Genomic DNA, 13010 nt, shown 5'->3' on the forward strand with positions numbered 1-13010 from the left:
TATCCTGTTGGAAAAATTTAACCATTTATGAAGGGGCTATTTCTTCTGAAAGTGTAAGTGTCGTTCTGAGTGTGACTCTTACAGTAATCAACAGAGGGTAGATTCTTCATTGGGGCTAGGCTATGTGAATGCAGCTGGCTTAGAACAAATTCCTATCTGTGGATTCATAAACCAAGGCATGGAAATAAATGTCAAAATCTAACATTGTTCTTGGAGATTTCTCAAGGTAGTAAAGAATATAACAAAGATTTGAGGAGAAACCTTTTGAGTTTTGTATGTTGAATCATACAAAATCCCTTCATTCTTAGGATAAATCTTGCTTGAAAGTGAAAGTCACTCAGTCGTGTCAGACTCTTTGCGATCCCATGGACTTAATACAGTCCATGGAATTTTCCAGGCCAGAATACTTGAGTGGGTAGCCTTTCCCTTCTCCAGGGGATCTTCCCAACCCAGGGATTGAACCCAGGTCTCCTGCATTGCAGGCAGATTCTTTACCAGCTCAGCCACAAGAGAAGCCCAAGAATACTGGAGTAGGTAGCTATCCCTTCTCCAGGGGATCTTCCCGACCCACAAATCAAACCGGGTTCTCCCGCATTGCAGGTGGATTTTTTTCCAATTGAGCTAGCTTGGTTGTGGTGTATAATCCTTTTTATATTTTGCTGGATTTTGACTGCTTCTATTTTTTTTAAGGATTTTTGTGTCTTTATTCATAAGGAACATTGGTCTTGTCTTTTTCAGGTGTGTGTGTCTGGTTTTGGGCTTCCCAGGTGGCGCTAGTGGTCAAGAACCCACCTGTCAGTGCAGGAGGTCATAAGAGATGTGGGTTCAATCCCTGGATTGGGAAGATCCCCGGGAGGAGGGCATGGCAACTCACTCGTGTTCTTGCCTGGAGAATCCATGGACAAAGAAGCCTGGCAGGCTATAGTCCATAGGGTCACAGAGAGTCAGACATGACTGAAGCCAACTTTGCACGCATGCACATGTCTGCTTTTGGCATCAGGGTAATATTGCCGTTTTAGAATGGGTTCCTTCCTTTTCTATTTTTTCCTATTTTTCAAAATATTTTGTGATGGATTTTTATTTCTCCCTTAAACATATGGTAGTGTTCACCAATGAAGTCATCTCATTACTGGTGTTTGTGAGAAAAAATTTATTACTGAATCAAACTTTGTTAGAAGTCTGTTTAGATTTTCTGTTTCAACCTGAGTCAGTCTGAGTAGTTTGTGTCTTTTTTTTGGCCATTTCGTACAGGTCATCTAATTTATTGTTCATAGTAAATCTTACAATACTTTTTATTTCTGTTAAGGTTGTTAGTAATGCCCCTCTTTCATTTCTGAGATTAGTAATTTGTCTTCCTTTTTAAAAAAATGATCAGTCTAGGTTCTTTACTTACATTGATCTTTCCAAAGAACGAACTTTGCTTCACTTGCTGTTGTTTTTTTCTATTCTCTATTTCCACTGTTAATTTTATTTTCTTCCCCCTGCTTATTTTAATTTACCCTGCTTCTCCCATTTTTTTTAGTTTAGTAAGCTGAAAGTTTAAGCTACTGGTTTGACATCTTTCATTTTTTAAAACATAGGCATTTACAGCTGTAAATCTTTCTCTGAGCACTTTTTTTTGATGCATCCCCTAAGTTTTGGTATGTTGGGTTTTTGTTTGCATTTGCCTCAAAGTATTTCATATTTTAAATTACGATTTTTGTCTTTGACCCACTTGGTATTTATGTGTGCATTGTTTAATTTACATATATTTGTGAGTTTCCAAAATTTTTTCCTGTTATTGATGTCTCAATCATTCCATGGTGGTCAGAGAATAGACTTAGCATGATTTGAACCTTTTAAAACTATTAACTTATTTTGGAAAATGTTTCATCACACTTCAGAAAAATGTGTATTTTGCTGTTGTTGGGTGAAGTATTCTACAGATGTTAGATTTAGTTGGTTTAGTGTTGCTAAAGACTTTGTCCTTGCTAGTATTCTGTCCAGTTGTTCCATTCATTATTGAAAGTGGCGTACTATGGTCTCGAATGATTTTTGTTGAATTGTGTATTTCCCCTTAATTCTATTAATATTGCTTCATATATTTTGGGGCTGTTGTCAGGTGCATATGTAATTGGTAGCTCTCTTGATGGACAGAACCTTTTATTTTTAGAAAATGTCCTTCTTTGTCTCTAGTAACAAATTTTGTCTTAAAATCTATTTTGTCTGAGAGCTACCTGCAGTTCTCTTTTGCATAGTATATCTTCCTACATCCTTTCACTTTCAACTTGCTTGTATCTGTTTTCAAATCTGAAGTATGAGTCTTGCAGACAGTTTATAGTTGGACCTTGTCTTTTTAAAAACAATATTTATATGTCCAAATATTATCCAGAAACATACATTTTTTTTTCTTTTTTTTAAATATTTATTTTAGTTGGGGGCTAATTACTTTACAATATTGTAGTGGTTTTTGCCATACATTGACATGAATCAGCCATGGTTCTGGGAGAATAGCATTGAAACATGTATATTATCATATGTGAAACAGAGCACCATTCCAGGTTCGATGCATGAGACAAGTGCTCAGGGCTGGAGCAATGGGATGACCCAGAGGGATGGGATGGGGCGGGAGGTGGGAGGGGGGTTCAGGATGGGGAACACATGTGAACCCATATGTTATGTTTTTAAACCACCTTTAAAAATTAAAGTGTCAAATATCTTGAGACTTGTTTCAAAATTTCCATGCCTTCAAGAAAAAGTTCAAGTTTGAAGTACTAAAATTACATTGTCACTGTGAGACTTTTAACAGATTTTATTTTTTGAGTAGTTCTAAGTTCACAACAAAACTGAATGGTAAGTACAGAGATTTCCCATATAAGCTCTGTCCCTAGACATGCATGGCCTTTGCCATTATCAACATCCCCCAACAAAGTGGTACATTTTTGATGGGCCTGTATTGATACCTCATTATCACCCAAAGATCTTAGAGTTCACTCTTGGTGTTGTACATTTTGTGGGTTCTGACACAAGTATAATGATAAGTATTCATCTACATAGTGTTATGTAGAAGTTTCACGACCCTAAAATCCTTTGTGCTCTGTCTTCATTCCTCTCCTCCCTAACCCCTCACTGATCTTTTTACCATCTCCATTGTTTTGCCTTTTCTAAGTCATACAGTTGAAAGGCTACAATAGGTAGGTAGCCTTTTCATATTGGTTTCTCTCACTTAGTAATATATTTAAGGTTCCTCCCTGCCTTTTTGTGGCTTGATGGCTCATTTCTTTTTAACAGTGAATAATACTACATTGTCCAGATGTGCCACAGTTTATCCATTCACCTACTTAAGGACATTTTGATTGCTTCCAAATTTGAGGAATTACAAACAGGACTTCTGTAAAACACATGTGCAGATTTTTATGTGTATGTAAGTTTTTGACTCCTTTGGGCAAATACCAAGGAGCTTAACTGCTAGATTGTATGGTTAAGAGTATGTTTAGTTTTGTAAGAAACTGCCAAACTGTTTTCCAAAGTGACTGTAGCATCATTTTGCATTCCCACAGTAATGAGTAAGTGTTCCTGTTGTTCCATATTGTCATCAGCATCTGGTGTTCTGGATTTTGACTTTTTTAATAGGTATGTGATTGTATCTCAGTGTTTTAATTTACATTTCCCAAATGACACGTGATGTGTAGCATTTTTTCATATGCTCACTTGCCATGCTTCTTCTAGCTCTTTGAATATATTTAAAATAGCTGATTTAATGTCTTTGTCTAGTAAGTCTAGCAGTTGTTCTTTCTCATGCTTTTTTTCCCTCAGTATGAGTCATACTTTATGGTTCCTTTCCATGTGTTATTTTTTGTTGAAAACTGGACATTTTGAATAATGTAATGAATCAAATTTGGGAATCAGATTCTTTCTCATTCCCAGGGTTTATTGTCACTGCTTGTTGTTTACTAACTTTTCTTAATTTTGCAAAATCCATATTCTTTATGGTGTGTGTTCGTGTAAGTCTCTACTCAGTAACATAGTGGTCAGCTAATGACTGGACAGAGATTTCCTTGATTCACATCTCCCAATTATTGATAGGACTATGTGTACTTGTTGGGGCATGCCTTCCATATTACCCAGGCAATCGAAACTGTCTTAGCCTTCACATCCTGCTTTTGCTGTGTGAGGTGACAGCTTATGACCTTCTCAGGTCTTTCCTGAACATGCACACAGTCCTACCCATTTTATGGCCTTCTAGCTTCAAATATTTTACTGATCAGATTTAGACCTTTTTGTGTCCAGTTCAATAAACTGTTTCTACCTTAGGGCTGGAAAACTATTCTGTTTTCTAGTAATATTATGGGTTATTAGTTTTACATTCTGTTCTATGATCCATTTTTAATTAACTTCTATAAATTACAAGAGGATAAGTGTTGAGGTTCATTTTTTTCCATATCGGTATCTTGTTGTTTCAGCACTATTTATTAGGTTTCCCCATTGAAACGACTTTAGTACCTTGGTCAAAATTCAGTTGACTGTATATATGTAGGTTTGTTTTGGGGAACAAACCTATTCTGTTCCATTGATTTGTTTATTCTTATGTCAAAAATCAGACTTAATTACTATAGCTTTATAGTAAGCCATCTTTTCAAAATCATTTGGTTATTTTAAATCCTTGTCATTTCCATATAAATTTAAAGAAGTTCATTAATTTCACTGAAAAAATCCACTGGAATTTTGATAGACTGTTGAATCTACACATCAATTTGGGAGGGATATTTTATATGCTGTCGAGTTCATAAATATGGTACCTTAACTTAAAAATAACTTTGTACTATGATTTTTAAATATTTTTCTTCTATTATTGTGATAGTAACAATGAGCAAAGTGCATAAAACATGTGTCCATGATTCAGTTCAAGACAAAACCCCACCAACATCTCAGAAGTTCCCCATCTTGATGCAATCCTTGATCATGGTTCCATTATTCTCCAACTAGAAACAACCATTACCTTGACTTTTACAACAATTTTTCTTTTGCTTTTTTCATAGGTTTAACCATCCATTTTAAAGATCTTACATGAAAGGAATTACATATGTATATATGTAAAATTCCTCAAATACAATTTATATACAGAATTATACTTAAATAAAAATATAATTATTTTACATAATATATAATATTGGATTGGCAAAAAAAATTTGTTTGGGTTTTCCCATAGTAGCTTATGGAAAAACCCGAACAAACCTTTTGGCCAATCTGATATATATAATTCCTCAAATAGCTTTTTTCTGTATATAGACTTCTATAATTGCAGTTACATCATTCCAGCACATTGAGCTTACCATTCCCACTGTCTTTTGACTTTAAATGTTGCTAATGAGAAGTCAGCTATTGGTATAATGTCTTATCTTCAGTTACTTTTAAGGTTCTATTGCTATTGGGTGTCCTGCAGTTTCAGTATGATTGGATTTCTTTTTATTTATCCTGATTTGAAGAAAAATTTTAGTATTTTTTCCCAAAATTTTTAGTTGTGTCCAGTAGGAGTGTTGGTCCTGCCACTACTGGAAATGGGAATTAATCTTAATTTTTAAATAAAATTAGAATCTTTTTTTTTTGAACTCAATATTTTTATTTATTTCCAGGTAAAATGGGAAACTAAGGTTTAGTATTAGAACTAGGGTTTGAATCCAACACCAGTCCCAAGGCTCACAATCTTCAGAGTACACCAGTGAAAAATATAAATGTGGATATAAAAATATCCGTATATCCACTCACTCCCCTAACTGCAGGCTAGAAAAAGGAGGGAAAATAGGGCTGCTGCTGCTGCTGCTGCTAAGTCGCTTCAGTCGTGTCCGACTCTGTGCGACCCCATAGACGGCAGCCCACCAGGCTCCCCTGTCCCTGGGATTCTCCAGGCAAGAATACTGGAGTGGGTTGCCATTTCCTTCTCCGATGGATGAAAGTGAAAAGTGAAAGTGAAGTCGCTCAGTCGTGTCTGACTCTTAGCAACCCCATGGACTGCAGCCTACCAGGCTCCTCTGTCTATGGGATTTGCCAGGCAAGAGTACTGGAATGGGTTGCCATTGCCTTCTCCTAGAATCTTACATCATTCTTTATAACTTATTTTTTAGATATGAGTTTTTTTTTCACAAAATTACATATTGGGGTTTTTTGGTAAGGTACGTATTATATCACTGTAGGAAAATGCTAATTTACTGAATCTCTTACTGTTGTGTATTCAAGTTGTTTCTCCTTTTTAACTATGGTAAATACTACAGAAAATGCTTTAATTTAAAATTTTCTTCACATGGAATAACTAACATTAAGACTTGTATGAGATCAGTGTCACAAATTAGATGTGTCACTCCTTAGTGACAGACAAGAGAGAACTAGTGATTATTTTTGCTCCAGGCGCCCTTAGTAGGTGTGAGTGAAAGTTGCTCAGCTGTGTCCAACTCTTTGCAACCCCATGGACTATGAAGCCCATGGAATTCTCGAGGCCAGAATATTAGAGTGAGTAGCTTTTCCCTTCTCCAGGGGATCTTCCCAACCCAGGGATCGAACTCAGGTCTCCAGCCTTGCAGGCGGATTCTTTACCAACTGAGCTATCATGAGGAAACTACAAAACTTCCTTGAAAATAAAATAAATGGGGTGTCTAATGTGGCAACAATCCCACTTATTCACTCAACTTTCCAGTATTCTCTCAACACTGTGTCTAGGGAGATCACTAGCCATTTAAGAAATATTAGAATACAGAAATATGATGGAGGGCCATTTCAGCCCATTATTTCTCCCCTACACAGAAAGTTGACCTTGCATCAGTCACCTGTAATTACTGTGAGAGGTAAATGAGGAATCTAATACAAGAGATTTATATATCTTCAGAGGATTTACATATATTCAGAGGATTCCAATAATAAAAGTGTAAATTCAAAAGTATTATCTGTCTGTTCATATAATTAAGGAGTGGTAAGGGAATTCCTCCTAGCAACCAGGATTATTCTAAAAACCTTTCTTTGAAAGAAAAGACAATATAAAAATTATTGCTTCTATTTTCAACTTCTGCTGTTAACATGGGACACATATAATAATATTGTACTTCTTATAAGAAAAAGGCTTACTATAACTTGTTAAATATAGTTGATGCCCAGTCTAGCCATTCTGGAGTTGAGTGAAAAGACAGAAGCCATGCCATTTAATTTAAAAGGAAAAAAAAAAAAAAACACCAAAAGCAAAAAATTGAGCTTCCAGCATGAGGAAAGTGATACTGCCAAATACAGATGATGAAAGGTTTATCATATTTAAAAGTTGTAACTGGCTAGTGTATTATCCTGCCTCTGTTATTGTTCAAGGAGCATCCTATTAAGTGAAGCACTTTGGTAATACTAACTGTTGTCAGATTTCTTATGTAATCTGATTACTCATTGAAATAAAGACTGTCTTTAGTAAACTACTTCCCTTCCCTAGGATATCAAATCAAAAACAATACTGTGGACTAATCACTGTTCATGGTCCTCGACCCAATGCAAAATAAATTCTGTATCTTGCTGTGTGTGCTTAGTTGCTAAGTCATGTCTGACTCTTTGTGACTCCATGGACTGTAGCCCACCAGGCTCCTTTGTCTATGGGATTCTCTAGGCAAGAATACTGGAGTGGGTTGCCATTCCCTTCTCTAGGAGATCTTACCAACTAGGGGTTGAACCCGCTTCTCCTGCATTGCAGGCAGATACTTTACCACGTGAGCCACCAGGTAAGCCTATATCTATATCTATATATCTATATCCTATTTCCAACCAAAAACAAATGTAGATAATAGTAGTGCATTATTTAAAATATAATCCTTAGTAGTCATGGGACAAAGTAACAAAGGCCTTGTCGCACAAAATATCCTTTTGAGACATATATATATATTTTGGTATCACACACGTGGCATGTGGGATCTTAGTTCCTTAATCAGGAATCGAACCTGTGTCTCATGCAGTGGGAGTACAGAGTCTTAACTGTTGAACCATGGAGGAAGTCCCTGAAATATTTAAAATTTGAGTGGAAAAAAAAAGTGTCCATTTCATCAAATACTTTTTGGAGCTTATGTATGTATTATACCTTTTAAGTAACTCTAACTCTAAATGCTCTGTCTTATATACAAGTGAGACTTAAGATTAAGAAAACATGGGATGCAACACTGAAATAATCAAGTAATTCCCTGTTCTATACCTTTATTTGAAATATATAGGAAGAAGTATATCTAGTCATATTGATGATTTCGTTAAGTCAACTACTCATTATTAATGCAATCTAGAGACAACTGTGACAATTTCTCTCATTTGTTTTTGGCTTTTTGTTTTAATGTTCTAGACACAAATGATATTTTAAAACTCTCTTTACAAATGTAATCAGATCATTGGTTTCACATAGACAACAGCTCACACCTCCACCCAACTACCACCATCACAGCAAAATAAGACAGGCTGGAGGACTGAAGTTGAATTTTAAAACACTACAAGTAAAAATAAAGTCATACTTAACACTCATTTTAGGAGATGAAAAGTTTACTTTAAAATTGCAAACATTTAGCAAAGATAAGACATAAACGCTATTTTCCATATTCTACAGAAATATAATAATTTATAGCTGGCTTGGTACATGGTCACATGATAAAAACAAATCTAATGGAAAAAAAAAGAATGGTTTCATTCTACTTTTCTGAAACTTATTACAATTTAATAAATGTACCAATAAGTACTGAAGGACAGCTGAACTTCTTACAATTTAATAAATGTACCAATAAGTACTGAAGGACAGCTGCATGGGAAGATTAGAATCTTAGGGCTATTTGCTAAATACACATTATTGTATTTTAATGATAAGAACAAAATAGGTACAGATATACAATTAACATGCAATTTAAGCTATTATTTTGAAGAAACAGGACAGAATTTAGTGAACACATTGAAAAATGTATTATTATTAATAATGTGTGGTTATAATCAGTATATTATGGTATTTTACAAGGCATGGAATAACTTCCTCAAATAAAGCTTGGCAAAATGAAACAGGTTGAGCCAACTTCTAAAGAAAATTTAAAATGAAGGCAAAGAAAAACAAGTGGATAATTCTGTTCGATTCTAAGTATAATAAATAATTTTTAAAGTACCATAATTTCATGCCTACCTCACCATCTCTAATTTAAGATAAAGCCATACTTTGTACTCTGTGAATCTGCTTTGTCCAATAGAGCAGCCCCCAGCTATAAATGGCTTTTTGAGCATTTGAAATGTAGCTAGTCAGAACTGAGATACTCATGAGTGCAAAATACACACTGAATTTTGAGGACTTTCTATGGGAAAAAAAGGTAAAACACCTCAATTCTGTATATAGGTTACACATGTAAAAGATAGTATTTTTAATATATTGGGTTAATTAAAATATATTATTAAAGCTAATTTTATGTATTTCTTTTTTTAACGTGGCTACTAGCTTTAAAGTTTTAAACTACGTTATGTGGCTTGCATTTGTTTTTACTGGACAGCACTGATACAGAAAATCTATAGTCATTATATCAGCCTTAGAATTTAGCATCACTCTTAAAGCACTCTGGAGTATTAGCTCCCAGAACACCATAAGCACACACTGTAAATACATTATTGCAAAATTTATTTTTATCCCTCTGCAAGGTACACATTTTAAGTGTGAAAAAATTCACAAAATATTTAATCCTTAAAAAGCATCAACTAGAATATGGTAAATGCTAAATGAAATTCAATGCCAACTGTAATACTGGGGGAAAATAGTTTAAGAAAAACAGCAGTGCAATCAGAGTGAAGACAATTAATATCTTCAGTAAAATAAGTCAGCCAAACTTATCTTTAATACCCAGGATCTGACCTTGCACCACAGATCATACATGTAACTTGTCCCATTTAATCATAACCTACATTGTTCATTTAATCTTAACACTGACTGCAACTTAATTACTCCATTTTCTGCAAAATCTTTAAGCATGTAAAATTAACAGACCTGGTGAATTCTAATAGCAGAATATAGTGTCTGAGAACTATTCTTTAAAATCCCTCAGTGTTAAAGTAAGCAATTGCCTAGTGTCCAAGAGACTTGAGGTGAAAAAAAATTTTTTTTAGAAGCTATGAAGAAAAAATAAGATCACTTCTCTTTTAGCATTTTCTTCCTTTTTTTAGTTTCTTTGTAGCAGGGTGTATAAATATTTGGTGTATTTATAATACTTCGTCTTTGATTTTGTCCAATTCAAAAACAAGTTAAGCTAGTACATACTCCATATATACACCATTATTCTCCTAGGAACAACAAATACCAATATACAATACTGACAGTGGTCACTTCAGTCAGAAGCCAGTGTTAGTCATGCATCAACAATCTCATCAGGAGGCACGGCCTAACTATGCCTGTGCTGCATATTCTGCTTGTCACAACTCAGGTTGGAATGCTTGTTTTTAAACTGTTTAAATCTGTTTGTATTAGGTAAACTCTGTCAAAAATGCTCTGAAAGTCACAAATTAACAGACTCAAACTACTAGATTATTCATACAAATTTCTTCCTCATTTTGCTATGACTACTTTTAAGACACTGGAAAGTAACCAAGACTTAGGCAGAAATAAACAGAACTTATAACAGAAAACAGCGATTCCCAGGTGGTGCGTGCCAATACAGGAGACAAAGAAATGTGGGTTTGATCCCTGGGTCAGGAAGATCCCCTGGAATAGGAAATGGCAACCCACTCCAGTATTCTTGCCTGGGAAATCCCATGAACAGAGAAGCCTGGTGGGCTATAGTCCCATGGGGTTGCAAAGGGTCAGACACAACTGAGCACGCACGCAGAGAGAGAGAGATGCAAGAAAATACTAGATAGACCAACACAGAATCTGATTGCAGAAGACTATAGCAATTCTCTCGAGTTCAGCAGCCTATTAAGACATTTAATCACATTCATGAATGTGCCTTGCACAGAGATACTACTTAAACTTTTCATATCTATCTTCAGACCATTTCTACATAAACAATTTTTAAATTTTTATTACATGTTACTAACTCTAACCTAAATAACCCTAATTCATGTCAAATGAGAAAAATTTCCAGTTTCAAACATATATTACTATAAAAATATACTCTTCAATGAAAAGATGACAACAGTCTCCTTTCTGAAAGCTGTTACACTGATGTTAGATCAATAATCCACCAAGTATTTATTGAGTACCTACTATGAGTCCATTCAGCCTATACTTGTTCTTTAACTAATAAGAAAAAAAATCTGCTCCAAATGCAAGATGACATTTGTGAGGGAGGATAAAGTATTAGCATTTCTAACAGACTGCTGTATGAATCAACATCTGAACGTGTGAAACTGTTCATCCCTACGACATTGAAAAATCTCAAATTTATTATTGATCGCTTTATAAAGATAAACATTTGAAGTATGCTGCATAGTACTTTGAGGAAAGTGACTGCCCTACATAAATTTAAGGCTGATTCCCTATAGGTATGAAAGAAGAGTCAAAATGTCACGGTTCATAAGCAACCGAAGACGTACTATGAACAGTTTACACCAATATCTGGTTAATTCAAGCAAATGGGTACTTGTGTTAGGTTTCCAATTTTGCTTGAGGGGGGCTGGTGTAATAAAGAAAACTGCTTTTAAATAGGAGCACTTCAAGCAAGTACGAAAATAAACGTCCTTTGGATAAAATTCTTTGTAAAACCACTATATAAGTTGAAATTCCAAATCTCATTTAAATATATATACATATATATATGTGAACACATACACATATGTATGACTTAAAAGTATCTAAATTTCACTTACAATGTTATACAGCTGTATATCATTGCTTTCTATGTTTGAACCTGATTATGTATCTTAAACACAATACTGTATTTCTCCTGAAGCTAAGAATATGGACAGTGATAAGATAAACAAGCTAGTTTTAACTTTCTAGCCTGTAACAATTCTGACCTGTTGAGTTCCTACAAGGTGCAAGGCATTATGCAAAGTACTGAACACGTATACAAGGCCTCCACACAAAACACTCTCTCAGGGAAACTGAAGTTTTAAGAAGCAAAAGAGTTACCAGTTTGAAAACCAACAGTAATCATTTTTTCAATAGGATTTCCAAAAACTGAGACTTACATCAACTAAAACACCCCTACCTCTGTAAAACATGGAATTTAATACAATACAAAAGTCATTTCTGTAGAAGACACGTGTAAGAGAACATTCATAATAGAGCCATAGGGACTGAAGCAGTGAGATGAACAAGGAGGCAGTCACCGAGCGTCTATGAGCTACTGCACTGGTAGTAGTTTATAAAAAATATTATCTGTACTAAAATTTTTAAGAGCTAGTAATATATTAGCATATTTTTACTTTTTTTTGCCACTGAATATAAAGTTTTATCCTAAATTTACTAAGTTTTCTACACCCTGAGGAATAATAACAGATTAATAAAAGAAGTGCCAGGGTTAAGCTTTGTGGGCCATACTATTGTGCAGAAAGCACAAACTATATATAGCTAATATGCTTGGAAGCACAAGATTTCATCAACAGAGTCAGCTACTGTTATTTTTTTCTTCTTTCTTTTTTTTAAGTAAACAGTTTTGTTTTATAGTGTTAACATGGCCTGGTGAGAATACAGAAGTCAAAGTTGGGAGCCTGAGATCCCTAACCCCCAGATCCACAACTGACACAATAGTTTTCTGTTTCCACCATAAACACGACCTATTGCTGTCCTTTAGGAATACATATTCAACAGTTCTCTGAAAACCACTTTGGAATCTTAAGTTATATGTTTTAATGAAATTATAATTAACAGTTATTTGCTATCTGGAAATATGGAATTCTGATCTTTCCCCTCTTCATACCCAAATACATAAAAAGCCACATTTTAAATTTCATCTCATTATTTACTTCTGTTCCTCCAATATTTGAAAAGATTAAACTTCCATTTTTTTCCCTCTCAACTATCATATTGGGAAGGAGTTCTTGTAAGTCCTTAAAATGAGGCAAAGGAT

Source organism: Giraffa tippelskirchi, chromosome 1, assembly GCF_054371585.1.
Source record: "Giraffa tippelskirchi isolate mGirTip1 chromosome 1, T2T-mGirTip1v1.2.pri, whole genome shotgun sequence".
NCBI lineage: Eukaryota > Metazoa > Chordata > Mammalia > Artiodactyla > Giraffidae > Giraffa > Giraffa tippelskirchi.